The sequence below is a fragment of the Rousettus aegyptiacus genome, unplaced genomic scaffold, assembly GCF_014176215.1.
Source record: "Rousettus aegyptiacus isolate mRouAeg1 unplaced genomic scaffold, mRouAeg1.p scaffold_m13_p_4, whole genome shotgun sequence".
NCBI classification, from domain to species: Eukaryota; Metazoa; Chordata; class Mammalia; order Chiroptera; family Pteropodidae; genus Rousettus; species Rousettus aegyptiacus.
The window spans coordinates 99,701,902-99,715,284 of record NW_023416307.1 but is presented as its reverse complement, the minus strand read 5'-3'; positions in this window follow the sequence as shown (position 1 = coordinate 99,715,284).

The window sequence follows — 13,383 nt, the reverse complement described above, 5'->3', positions numbered from 1 at the left end:
AATGATTAACCACTATGCTGTATACCTGAAATAATAAATATCATATGTCAACTATAATTGAAAAACACATTTTTTTTTTAAAGTTCAGAGGTTCTGAGTGGTGAGATAGGAGAAGAATCATGTAGGGCCTGGTAAGATTTTAATATAAAAGCGATAGTGAACCCCAAAGAACTAGAAGGTGTGGTAGAGCAGGATGAGATACAAATTCTAGAGCCATCTCAGCTGGGCAGGAGATGAATTGACTGGATAGGTAGGGAGACAGGGTGATGGAGGATTTATTAATGTGTTTATTAATTGATCCTCTGGCATCTCCTCCTCCAATACCCTGTGATGACTAGAACAGATACCACTTATCCGGGGCATTGCTTGGGACATATATAGAGCTAAGTGCTTTACCTGCATGATCTTTTAAAAAAAGTCCTCACACCACCCTTATGGGGTTGTTATTATCTCCATTTTACAGATGAACAACCCAGGTTACCAGGTTAAATAACTCACCGGAGGGTCACACAGCTAGTTAAGCAGACTCCAACTCAGCCAAGCCAGCATTTCTAACCATCAATTGCAAGTCCCTCCCTGCTTCAGACTGCAACCTTGGGGCTGTATCACTAATCGCTCAGCTCATGTTTGCATTTTAATGGGGGCCTTCTGTTACCTTAAAGTAAAGCAATCACTTTTCCTAATTGATCCAGATGTCTGAGGCCCCTAGTGGCACAATCTAAGAGTCTAAAACCAACTTGCTCCTGTAAATCATTTTGACTTGCCCAGGAAATTCAAAGGCTCTTAGCCACACACATTCACAACTTCTAAACTCAGAGCATATCCCCAGGACAAAATGGAGGCCAGAGCTCCTTTCCTGTAATTCCTGGTCACAGGTAACAGGGGCTTATTAGAAATGCAGAGTTCCCCAGCTCCACCAGGCTTACTGAATAGAGATCCCTAGGTGTGACATCTGGAATCCACGCTGTATAAACTTCCCCTAACATCAGCCTAGAGCAGGCAGCTGGCTCAATTTCTGTCTCTCCAGGAGGGGGTCTCCTAAAGCAATTGTTGCTTCCACTTTCTTCTGCACATCACTATAAAGGTAAAGGATCCTGTGTGCACAGATTTGAATTTTAAGATTTCTGTTAACTGCCTGCAAAGCTGCAGCTCTTGGCACAGAGCCTTCCTGTCTCCCTTGTATGCTACTACTGTTCAGTATACTGAGTAACCTGCAGTGGCCCAGGTAGAAGAGATGGACAATTGCAAAGCTGCCAGATCAAGAAGTATAAGGTGTGTGTGGGGTGTGGGGGTTGGGAGGTAGGGTGGGGTGGTAGTGGTGGCTTTTAGCTGACAGATGATCCTTTCTCCTTCCAAAATGCACTCTAAATTTGAGTCCTGCCTGATTTGCTTGCTCAAGTACCTACATGCAAAAATCTGTGTCTGCGTACCGGGTCTCCCTGTGGTGGTAATTGCATGGTGGAATGACCGGGTGACCAGCAAAGCCTCTGAGGGTCAGTTAGGTTTTAGCACCCCAGTCATTGATGGGTTTGTTTTGAAAACCAGAATAATATAAATCACCTGCTTCAGCAAAAACAATTTCATGTAGAAGCTAATGTGGAAAATGTTGCCTGGAAACAACCCACCAAATACCCAGTTGGATGCCCCTGGTTAAGAAATGAGGTGTTTTGATGCCCAGCCAACTTGACTGGAGTTTTCCTGGTCAAGCTATTCATTCAGGATTGTAATTTAGTAGGTGAGGATTAAACAATTTCATAAAACTCACTGAGACATTGAATTCTCAAGAATAAGCTTTGTCCCTGAGACAGGTGGTGACCTGCTTACAGTACCACATGCTTAGGTACAGATCTGGGCCTGGATGTCTCATCTTGCCAACCTGTTGCCATTCTAACTGGTGAGATTCTACAACTTGCCCCTTTCTGGGAGAGGCCCAAGGAGTGTGGTTAATGGATGTTTTTTATCTTAATCCTGAAAAAGCTAATCAAATGTTCAACAACTAAACCATGTCTAATTGTAAACTTGATCTAAGGTAAGACACAAGGGAAATGACATACTAGGGGAAGTATTAGGATAGATTTTTTGAGGGAGAATGGAGGACATACTCTCATTCTCGAAGTAGAATAACGACTTGTTTTTTGGTTCTATGGGTTGCCACCCCATCCCCTGAGGAAAGAAGATACATATGTGCATAGGACATTTGGTTCAGCTGCCACCGGATTATCTGGCCTACTGGTACAGCCACATCTAAGTGCACAAATCACTTCCTAAATGTTCTAGGGCAGTGTCCATGGTAATATCACCTCACCCACAGGACTAAATACTAATTTACTGGTCTACAGTCCAGGTGAGCTTTCCTGCCACCAGGTGGAGACTGACTCAAATCTATAAACTGGGATATTATTTGCATATTTAAGAGGCAGATTATTTGAGTTGGAAAGACTCTCAAAGGTGGGATACTCCAGTGATTCTCAAGCTTAACTGATTAGAGATACCAAATGGGGCATTTAAAATCTTCAGATGCCTGCTAGTAGAAGATAATAAGGAATTACTGTTTTGCTGAGTGTGATAGCGGCGTTTGAAATGCATAGTGATTGCCTTCAGACTATGCAGGCATAAGTAAAAAGAGAAGTTTTATATATCAGACAGGGTCCCCATAGGAAATAGTGGCACATGAAAATAAGGTAAATGGGGAGCATTTACTGTTTATAAGGAAATGGGCAAGGTCTAGGGAAATCAATAAGGGATGGAGCAAGCAGCAGTAGAGAAATTCCCATTCTTAGGCAGAGTGGCAAGGGGAGAGGGTGGTTAAGCACCTATAGACAAAGGTGCAGTGTTAGAGAAGGCCAGTGTCCATGAACTGTGGCTGGAGTGGAGGAATAAAGCTATTGCCAACCTATCAGGAGGGAGGAAACCAGGGAAATCCAGGGACCAACTTCACTCCTAATCCCCACTGAAAACTACTGGGAACCAGAGGGCAAGGGAGCCTGATTAATGGAATTACTTAGTTAACCCTTCCTGAGGCCAAGAGTGGTGGCATGCACCTAGAGGGGTGAATGGAGACTATTCTGGTGTGGGATGGAGAAAACAAATGTGGCAAAACTCTGAAAGTTGTTGAAACTGAGTGATGTGTGCTTGGGGAGGGGAGAGGGCATTGTCTTCCTTACTTGTGAGTCTGTTTGAACATTTTCATTATTAAGTTTAAAACAACATAGATTTCCATGCCTGGCTCCAGACATAACAGATGAGGATCCTTAGGGAATGGAGCCCAGGGATCTCTATTTTTAAAAAGATCCCCAGGTTTTTAACCTCTTATCTTATCAAAACTTTTCTTTGCAGAGGAAACTGCATCCCTGAGAAAGTAAAATGACTTGTTCAAAATCACAGAGAGCCAGTGGCAAAGATTAGACCTGAATATAAGACACTAGTCCTGTGTTGGTTCTTAAAAACAACAGGAGTAGCAGCAACAAGAACACCAGTGCCACAACAACTACATTCTGAATGCTCAGTATATACCAGGTGTGGATCTTTCTGTGTGTTATCTCATTGAATCATGGTGAAGATGCAATGAGTTAAGACATAAAATGGGTTTAAAACATGTCTGGCACATAAAGACCTTCAATAAATAGTAGCTATTATTACTATCAGTTTCTTTAAGTATCACACTAACCTGCAATAGCTGTTATTATTATTTCTTCTTTTTCTTTTTGAACAGATAGAGAAACCGAAGCTTAGATAAGCTAAGCCCATCCCCTGGTGTCAGCCAGGCAAGTAGGACACAGGCTTGTATGATTTTGAAGCCTGAACTCTTAATCGCTATCCATTTTCCTGAAAACGACACTCCCTTCTAAAGTATAGGCTGTGTGGGCTGCCTGATTTTCATTTTGTTTCTCCAAATCACTCTTTGGGCTGTGGGTCTATAGCATTGTCATATCACACATCATTCTTAGTATACAACTGGGACAGCACTGAGCTTTTCTAGGTTCCCTGAGAACAGCTGCTGAGACTTCATGGAGTAGTCGTAGCATCTTACAGCATCAGGCACCCAAGAAGCGCCTAATCTCTATTGTTTGGATGACTAAATAGAGAAAGGAAAAGTCAGCCTTTAGAAATGGATGGTAATACACCCATTTGCCATGCTTCCATCTTGCACCTTGGTAGTCACGGCTGTTGTGGTGCGATCAAATCCAAGACCCACGGAGCCAATCGAGATGAATTGTGAGCCTTTATTAGCCAGCCAGCGACTGACTCTTTACCATGCAGGGTTAGAAGAGATCAGCCCCAAGCTCCCAGAAGAGGCAGTTTATATAGCCACCAGCACATCCCTGAGCAGATCACCACACCCTGGTTAACAGTTGGCCGTTAGCATATCCTTGATCAGATTACCCTTGTTAACAGCATCTCCTTGATCAGATTACCCTGGTTAATAGCATCTCCTTGATCAGATTACCACACCCTGGTTAACAGAATCAGAAGTAGATATTTAATACTGGCTTACTGGAAAATTGTCCACTCATAACAATGGCCAATTGATTACCAAAGTCCTTGTACAGTCTGAAAACCCCACTGGAATCCACAACTGAACATGTTCGACCACTACCAATGAGTTAGAGTTGGCTTGTGAGATGAAATTTATTTTGCTGCCCCTTGGTAGCAGATACTTCTTTAAAAAAGTTTGTCATCCTTTAGCCGAGAGTGTTACCACTGTCGAAAATAAGACCACAGATCTCATAATCAAAAGGACCTAGACTGGGCTCTGTGTATGAATGTTGTTTTAATAACCTCGAACTAATCACTTACCTCCTCTGAGCTTGGGAGTCCTTGGCTATAGATTGGGAATGTGAATATACCCATCCATCATGGTTGTTAGGAGAATTAAAGAAGAAAGTATTTGCAAAAGCACTTGATGTAAAGTATTATGTACATGTATATAATTATTATTAATGACAACAATGCCACTGGTCTTGTGGGAGTAGATGCTGGTTGTTCTCTATGACATTAACTTCATGTGATTAACGGATGTGTCCTGAGTAGCTGAATCCTCCTCATTAACCCCTACTGATTTATTATCAATGAAGGTAGAAAACTCTCTTTGAGCCTATTTATTTTATAATTTTTATAACCCATTGAAATATGGGTTCCCTAAGTTTACTGTCTGCTGCATCCAGCAGATTTTTCTTTCATTTGCTTAAACAATTTCTAAATGCAAACCACTACTTAGAGCAAACTTCTCTATAGTGTTCAGGCCTTCTTGTTTATATGCAGAGACTACAATCCCTTACCTAAAACTCTTGGGTTAGACATATTATAAAATTTAGAATCTTGGAGATATTAGAAAGATGATACTATATATATACCAGCCGCTATTTCTGCAGAACAAAATGTATAAAAATTCACACTAATTAAGCTAAATAGACCATTAATTGCCTCATGGCAGATGAGGTCAGGGTTTTGCAGCTCCGTAATTTTAGTCTGGATTCAAGTCTGGCTGTCAAATGAGTTAAAAAATAAATAAAAAAAGTTTCATTTTCAGAACTTTCTAGATTTCAGAATTTCAGATAAAGGGATGATAGACCTGCACTTCTGTATTTCACAGTGGGGAGGAGGAGTAGAGTAGGTGCCAACAATGAGGAAACTAGTCAGGATCCCAACAAGCAGAAGTACATAAAAAGGAACCTCCTCTTTCAGTAACTATGTAATTTGGCCTCCGGCATTCCTGCATTCTGCTGCCAGAACTGATGCTCTAAAATTCAGCTTGCATCCTATCATTCTCTGACTGAACACCCATCTGTGAGTGTCCAACATTCAGCTCCTTAGCCTGATACACAAGGCCTTCAGCAGTCTAACCCCTGCCTGACCTTAAGCTTTATCTCCTGGCTTGGCTCCAAAAGTAACCCAGTATTGGTAGATCCTCCACATTGGATACTTTCAGCCTCTGTCCCAACTCTGTCTGGAATGCCCTTGGACTCCCTTTCATTCTGCTGAAACTGCACTCACCCTCAAGAGTTGTTTCTGCTGTTCACCCTTTCCTGAGCCCACGCTTTCCTGTGCACCGCTAATCGAGGATGTAGCTTCCCCTGAAAACCAGGCTCCACCAGCACAGTGGTGCCATACCTCTCTATCACTAGTGCCTGGCACCATGCACATTGAAGGTGCTCAGAACACATGTACATGATCAGGCTACCCCATTCCCTGCTGAAAACCCTTTAGCAGCTTCAACTGCTCTTAGGATAAGGCCTCAGATCTTAACTAGGCCCAATGTTTTAGGCCACTGCCTATTTTCCTTTCTTTATCCCCCAGCACTTGGTCCTTTTATCTGTAGTCCAGATATAATAGACTTTGTTTGGTTTATTGAGAAACCCATGATCCCTCTCTCTTTCACCTAGTTAACCCCTCCCAATATTCATCTCTCAACATAAGCATTACTTTATAATAGAATGATGTTTCTTTGCTTCATAGGCCATTGTGAGAGGCAGCTGGATGCCCACCCAATATCAATTCTGCCTTTTTTTTTTTTTAATGGGGTCACAATGAACCTTTCCTGCATCTGGGTGTGTCCATGTGACTGGGTTATGATAGAGGATACGTAAACAGGATTTGGTTGGTTGGTACTTCCAGGAAAGTTCTTTAAAGGGATATTCTTTTGTTCTTCATCCTTCTTGGAATGTGAACCTGAAGGCTGGAGCTCTTACAGCTATCCTGGACAATGAGATGATATGCTAAGAGTAGTGGACCAGAAGGACAGAAAAGGTTTGGGTCCCTGATGACTGTAGAGAGATTATACTAGGCATCTCTGGATTTCATTTATGAGAGAGAAAAATAACTGCTAATGTATTCAAACCACCGTGATTTTTTTAAATGGAAAAATCCTGCAAATCTAACTTATTGATAAGTTCTTAACTGAATTTGTAATTAAACATTTATTTGAGGGATTATTTGATCAATGTCTTTCTCCGTGCTGGAATGTAGCAGCCTACAGGGAAGGTATGATGTGAATTTTTGCTTACAACTACATGGCCAATGTGTAATAATGGGTATTCACTGTAAAAATTTAGGAAACAGAAACCTCATTTAAAGTGAAGTAAGGAGACCAGAAGAGGGAGCTCTCATGCCCCACAATGATTGTAAGCACAACTGGGGAAACTCTTTGTAACAGCCCTTCCCAGCTTCCTTTTCCCCTCTATAAAAGAGCTTCCTCTTCTTTGTTTTAGTGGCTCGCCATGTTGCATGGACTCCGATCATAATTCCTTGTTGTTCCTGAATAAACCCTTTTTCCTGAAGAACTACCTGTCTGACTTTTTGTTTACAATCAACATCACTAATTAACTGAACAAATAACCTTCTCATTTTATGTCAGCTCTGGAGGCTAACATCACGTCCTTTTTAGATATCCAGGAATAGCAGTACATACTTTACAGAGAAATGAGGACTCTTAGATACTTGAGCTAAACTAAAAAAACTACAAATAAAAAATCTTTAGCGTACCTTTGTTGTTTCCTTAGTATCTGCTCTTCTCAACTTGCAGGGTGCCATTTCTCTGTCATCAAGCTTCTCCCTTGCCATTATTCTCTCATTCTTTATGCTCAAGCCAGACTGAACTACTTGTAATTTCATAAAGATACCATGTCTCCGATCTCCTGGTCAGCGTGTGCTGTTCCTCTCCTTGGAACTCATTTTATCTAGCTAATGTGTGCTCATCCACTGGGCCTCAGTTTTGATATCACTTTCTCTAGGAAGCCTTTTACAGTCCCTTTAAGCCCAGGTCAGATCCTTCTCCCTGGTGCTCTCAAGGTCTTCCCTAACTCTCCTGTCATACCATTTATGACCCTGTATTTCCTGTATCCCCTATGTTATGGGTTGAATTGTGTCTCCCCAAAATATATGTTGAAATCCTAATTTCTGGTATCTTTAAATGTGATCCTATTTGGAAATTGGGTCACTGTAGATGTAATCAAGTTAAGATAAGGTCAAACTTGATTGGGGGGGGTGCTTAATTTAATATGACTGGTGTCCCTGTAAGAGAAGGAGACACAGAGACAGACTGTGCCTCGCAGAGGAGAATGTCATGTGAAGGTACGGATGCACAGAGGGAAGATGGTCATGTGACTACGGAGGCAGACACTAGAGATATGTGGTTGTTAGCCAAGCAACATCAAGGATTACTGATAACAATCAGAGGCTAGTTAAGAGAGCATAGCCCTGCAGAAACCTTAATTTTGCGCTCCTAGGCTCCAGATCATTGAGAAAACATATTTCTGTTCTTTTAAGCCATCAGTTTGTGGTATTTTGTTATGGCAGCTCTATGAGAGACTAAATATACAAATAGACAATGGCAAGACTATCTGTAAAAATCGAACTCTGACCTACAACCTGAAACAGCCAGCCCAGGAAGCCAACCTACCATCTATAGTAACTAATCCAAAAAGTTGATCTGTAGCAACCAGTCAGGAAGCCAAACAATAACCCCTATGGCAGTCAGCCCCCAAATGGCCAGGACCTTTTGACTCTGTTTCTAACTTAGGACCAACCAGAAAATGTCACAACTATTCACCCCTAACCAATGACACAGGATGCCCTTCTTCTAGATAGCCTAGCTATTGCATTCCCATGCTAGCATCCTCCAATCAGGGCACACCTGAAGCTTTTTCTTTTCCAGTGGGAAAAGAAAGCTGTCCTATTCCTCTGTCTTTAAGTCTCTGTCAAACTCAAGTGAGGGGTACTGACCTCCTTGCTATATAGCAACCTCTGCTTGTTCTCATTTGAGTGCTCTTTACTTATTTCCACACCTGGGAAACTAATACACCCAGTGTCAAGTAAAGTCTTAAGCTATGTTCCAGTCTTTCTCTTCTACACTCTCTCTGATATCATTTCAGGTAGTTTTAGAGAGGTGACCCTATTTTAAACATATATTCTACCTAATTAAAATACCTTGTTCACAAGATGCCAACACTTAGCTTAATGCATGGCATGTATTAAGTGCTCAATTAGAAATGTGTTTAATAGAATTGATGGCTCTCTCTTACCTGCCTGGTTAAACATTACCTGGCTAGAACATCATACTTCATGAGGAAAGTTGTACAGAACAGGCATGGCCTCATTGTTAACACCCTAATAAATGAACTTTCTAGCTAGATAATATGATGCAGAGTGGGGGGTTTTAATCACAGCTGGTCAATATTTATGAGGCCAGAACCCAGCTGTGCTGTATGACTCATTTATTAGCAGATTCTGGAGCCCATAAGCCTCCTTGTGAGGTCCACCTGTTTCTAGGTATTGAAACTAGCAAGACAGCCAAAGCAAACAGGAAAGACCCTGTCATCTCAGCAATTCAAAGGACAATTCAGACACCCTCATGCTGTCTTCCTGAAGCAGGACACATTTCCTTTTGAATGAAGAGTTTGCTTAGATTTTCTTCACTACAAGCTTCAGCACTCCCTTTGCCAACCTCTCCAGGTCATCAACACAAAAAATCATACAGGCATCACACACCCTGAGGCACTAGTTTTGCATCCTGGCTGTGCATCAGAATCCCCTGGGGTGCTTGTTAAAATTATGTGTAGTGGTGCCTCACTCAACCCTACTGTGACAAAGCCTTTCTAGTGGGGCTGGGCCTTTGGGCTATTAACATGCTCCCTGGATGCCTGGGTTTTGGTGTGCCTGAAACTAAACTATAGACTAGCTTTGAGGACCTCCACTCCAAAGGGCCTTGGAATCAAAAGCAAAGTGCCACGTGCATGTAGATATCTTGAGCATTCGTGGAAATTCAGATCTTGAAACTGAGGTGTCACCAGTCTCTCCAAGAGATAGCATGAAATGGTGAAAGAGAACAGGCTTCGGTGTTTGTAAGATGCCCTGCCTGGCTCTGCAGCTGCCCAGCTGTGTAGCTTTAGGCAGGTCACTTATACTCTCTGAGCCCAGGTTCTTATAGAAAAGATGAAGATAATAAAAGTCATTTTGAGGATTCATGAATTCAACAGAACAACAGAAAACAAGCAAGCACTCACCTGTTCTGGGCAATCTGACAGAAAGTGAGGATAAAGTGGTGAATAAGAAAGACACAATCCTTGCCCTGTCAGAACTTATGGTTTAGTCAAAGGGGCAGACATTAATTATAGAAATCAACAGGCCATTTTATTTGCAATAAACTAAGTGAAAAAAAAAAAAAGCATAGACTATTACTAGAGCGTGAGCTAGTTACCTAGCCTGAGGATCTGTGAGGACTTCACAAAGGATACAACATTTGAGATCTGAAGACAAAGAGGGAAATCCAGTCTGAGGGTCTGTGAGGACTTCACAGAGGATACAACATTTGAGATCTGAAGACAAAAGAAAGGGGTCAAAGGCTAGAGGGCCTTTGCAGGCTGACAGGACAGAATGTTCAAAAGCTCTAAGGCAGGATTGAGTTTGGCACAGTCAGAAACTGAAAGATGTTCTAGAAAACGCTTTTCTAATAGCAAAGTATTTCACATACCTTAAGCAAAAAAGGAGACAGATCTAAATGAAAAAGCCTAAAGAACTTGCTTATTGTTGTAGACATGTTTTGGACTCTGGCCAGTTCATTCCCATCCATCTCTGAGAATTGGCTCCCTTCAGCCTCAGGAGAAGAAAGGCCCTTGCAGCCAGAGTGGACCCGCACAAGCCCATCCCCCTTGCTATAGCTGACTAGACCAGGAATGAATGTTGGCTGGCTTCTTGCCAATTGAATACAGGCACACCTCAGAGATATTGCGTGTTCAGGTCCAGACCACAGCTATAAAGCAAGTCTCACAATAAAGTGAGTCATAATCTTTTTGCTGATGGAGGGCCTTGCCTTCAATTTGTAAAAAAGGTAGCATCTGTGAACTGCAATAAAGTGAAGTGTAATAAACAAAGTACGCCTGTATTTCTCTCTCTCTTTAAACCAAGAAACAGAGGTGAGAGTTGGAGGTTTAGTTATTTTAATGACAAAACTTTAGACACTGTAAGCTTTTGTTTCTGGAAAGTGCCTGCTTCCCGCCTCATAGTAAATCTGGTGGTTTATCATCTCCTAACTCCACTAAGTAGCCAGTGTGAGCAGTTGTCTCGTCTCATTTACAACCAAATAACTTCTAGATCCCTTTGCCTCCACCCATGGAGGCTGATGAAACCTTGTGGTCTAGGAAATGCTTGGCATTTGTTGTATTAAATCCTACCAAATGCTCGGCTTTTCCCCTCTGAATCATTTCCATTTCTGACTCTTTCGCAGAATGAGTTCCTGTGAATAGTTTCTCTCTCAGTGGCTCTTGAGGTAATTCACATCAGATGGTGGCTGTCAGGTTAGACAAGGCACTGTTGTGATTTCTGAAGATCTACTCGATGCAAGGCAGGGCAGGGCAGGGCAGGGCAAATTTCCCCACGATGAGGGGAGACAGAGCCCTGCATTAAGAGAAGAAGGGGGTCCTTTGGTGGAGAGCATAGAAATAAATCAACTCACTCTCCAAAGTTAGAGTCAAAAGGAAAGTTTGTTATAAGAGGGATAGCACTCCACAGACAGAGGGAGGTCTCCTCTCAGAAGCAGAGAGTGAGAAGGACAGTGAGAGAGACAGGGGCAGACAGTAAAGATACTGAGAGGGACAGTGAGTGTTCATGGAATTCACTTTCCATGTCAGTCTTTAGTGCCCATTTCCTGTAATATGAACATACAGTGAGGAAGGGGAAGAGTCTACACCTTGAAAAAGAAAAAATATGAAGAGTTAAAGGCCTGCTGGCAGTTCCCAACCTTTAATTCTTAGGTTCCCCATGGTTTTAGCCATAGGGAATTACACTGCTGGTTCCCATTTTCCTTTCACAGGTGTGTGGAATGAGTTGTTAGCAATCCCAGCAGAAATCTTCCTCTGTTCTGAAGGTGTCCTTCTGGCCTTGCTGCAGGGCCGATCAGCATATTGTAGCCTCTGATTGTGGCTTTATTAACATTTTAATTCTCTTGCCTCCTCCATACCTCCTCCATGCTCACAGTGTCCTGACCTAACCTAAAGTGCCCCAGCAAATGACAGGGCCTGACAGAACTTCAGTCCACATTTTGGCTGGTTTGTAATGCAGCCTGCAAAGCCAGGTTGTAAATTGACAGCTTCCGTCCTTTCCCTCTGGCATCCTACCCAAGACAGTGGTACTCTGCTGCCCTGTGGGAAGTGGTAGGGAATCCCTGGAGGTGGGTGGCATGAGATTTCATATTTACTGAGCAGCTACTCTGACAAGGCACTGTACCAGGTTTTTTCGTTTGTTTGTTTGTTGTTTAATCAGTTGACTGTTACCATCACCTTGGGAAGTAAATCTTTTTCTCATTTTGCAGGGAGTCTCTACAAATTTACCTGTTCAATACTGAAAAGTCAGTCCCCAAAGGCCAGGCATTAATTAGCTCCCCAAATCAATAAAAGGTCAGTGATGGGATGGCCAATTGATATTCTAAAAGGAGTCAAGATGTGAAGCACTAATTGCCTTTATCTCATGGAATGTTAGTGAGCGAACTCAGTGATGTGCCACCCATGTTCCCTTTCAGGAATGAAGAATTTACTTCCCCAACTACTATTAGCCAATGCAGGAGTTTCCTCTGATGAAGAGAGTCCCCCTCACCCAATGCCACATCATGGAAGTGGCTGTATCCATTGATTGATCAATTGGGGATGTAAAGGCTGCCACCTCCACCCTAAGTAAGGCCAATTCTGAATGGCTGGCTCAGCTCTAGCATGGCCCTTAAACCATAGCTGTACTGCATTGTGGTCCAAATTCTCCCTCTTCCCAGTCTTGCTTCCTTCTCTTTTCCCCAGGTGTTCATACCAAGAATACTCCCCAATACACATCTAGCGTGCCCTGCATCTCAGAGTCTACTTTCTCATACTCAATCTGTCACAGTTGTCAATAGTTCCTTGTTAGTAATCTTATATATAAAACTACAATTGATAGTTTACAAGGAGTAATAATAACAGACATATGCTATGCTTTATACTTTACCCCCACTGGTATGTTTGTTTCATCTTCTTAGAAATCTAGAAAGGTTGGCAGGTATTCAGAGAACAATGGCTTTGTCTGTTTTATTATCTCACAAACATGAGATGCCCAGCATAAATGGGTATCAGAAAAATCCTCTTGTAGGTAATCATTATAAAATTTAGGATAATGATTGCCAAGCTGTTTCATGGAACGTGAATGCTCTACCAGATGTTAATAGGTGTTCTGTTTTAAAAAGTGAGAATGAAGTGTAGTCATATATTTTTGGAAAATACTGGGTTAAAGTTCTTGACTGCAGGAAATATCTTAGCCTTTAATATAGCAATATGTATTGTTAATCTTCAAGAAGAGATTTAAAGTACAGTATTTCTCAAACTTATTTGACTTTAAAACACCTGTTTCTATCTCTCAGGGCACTAAAGC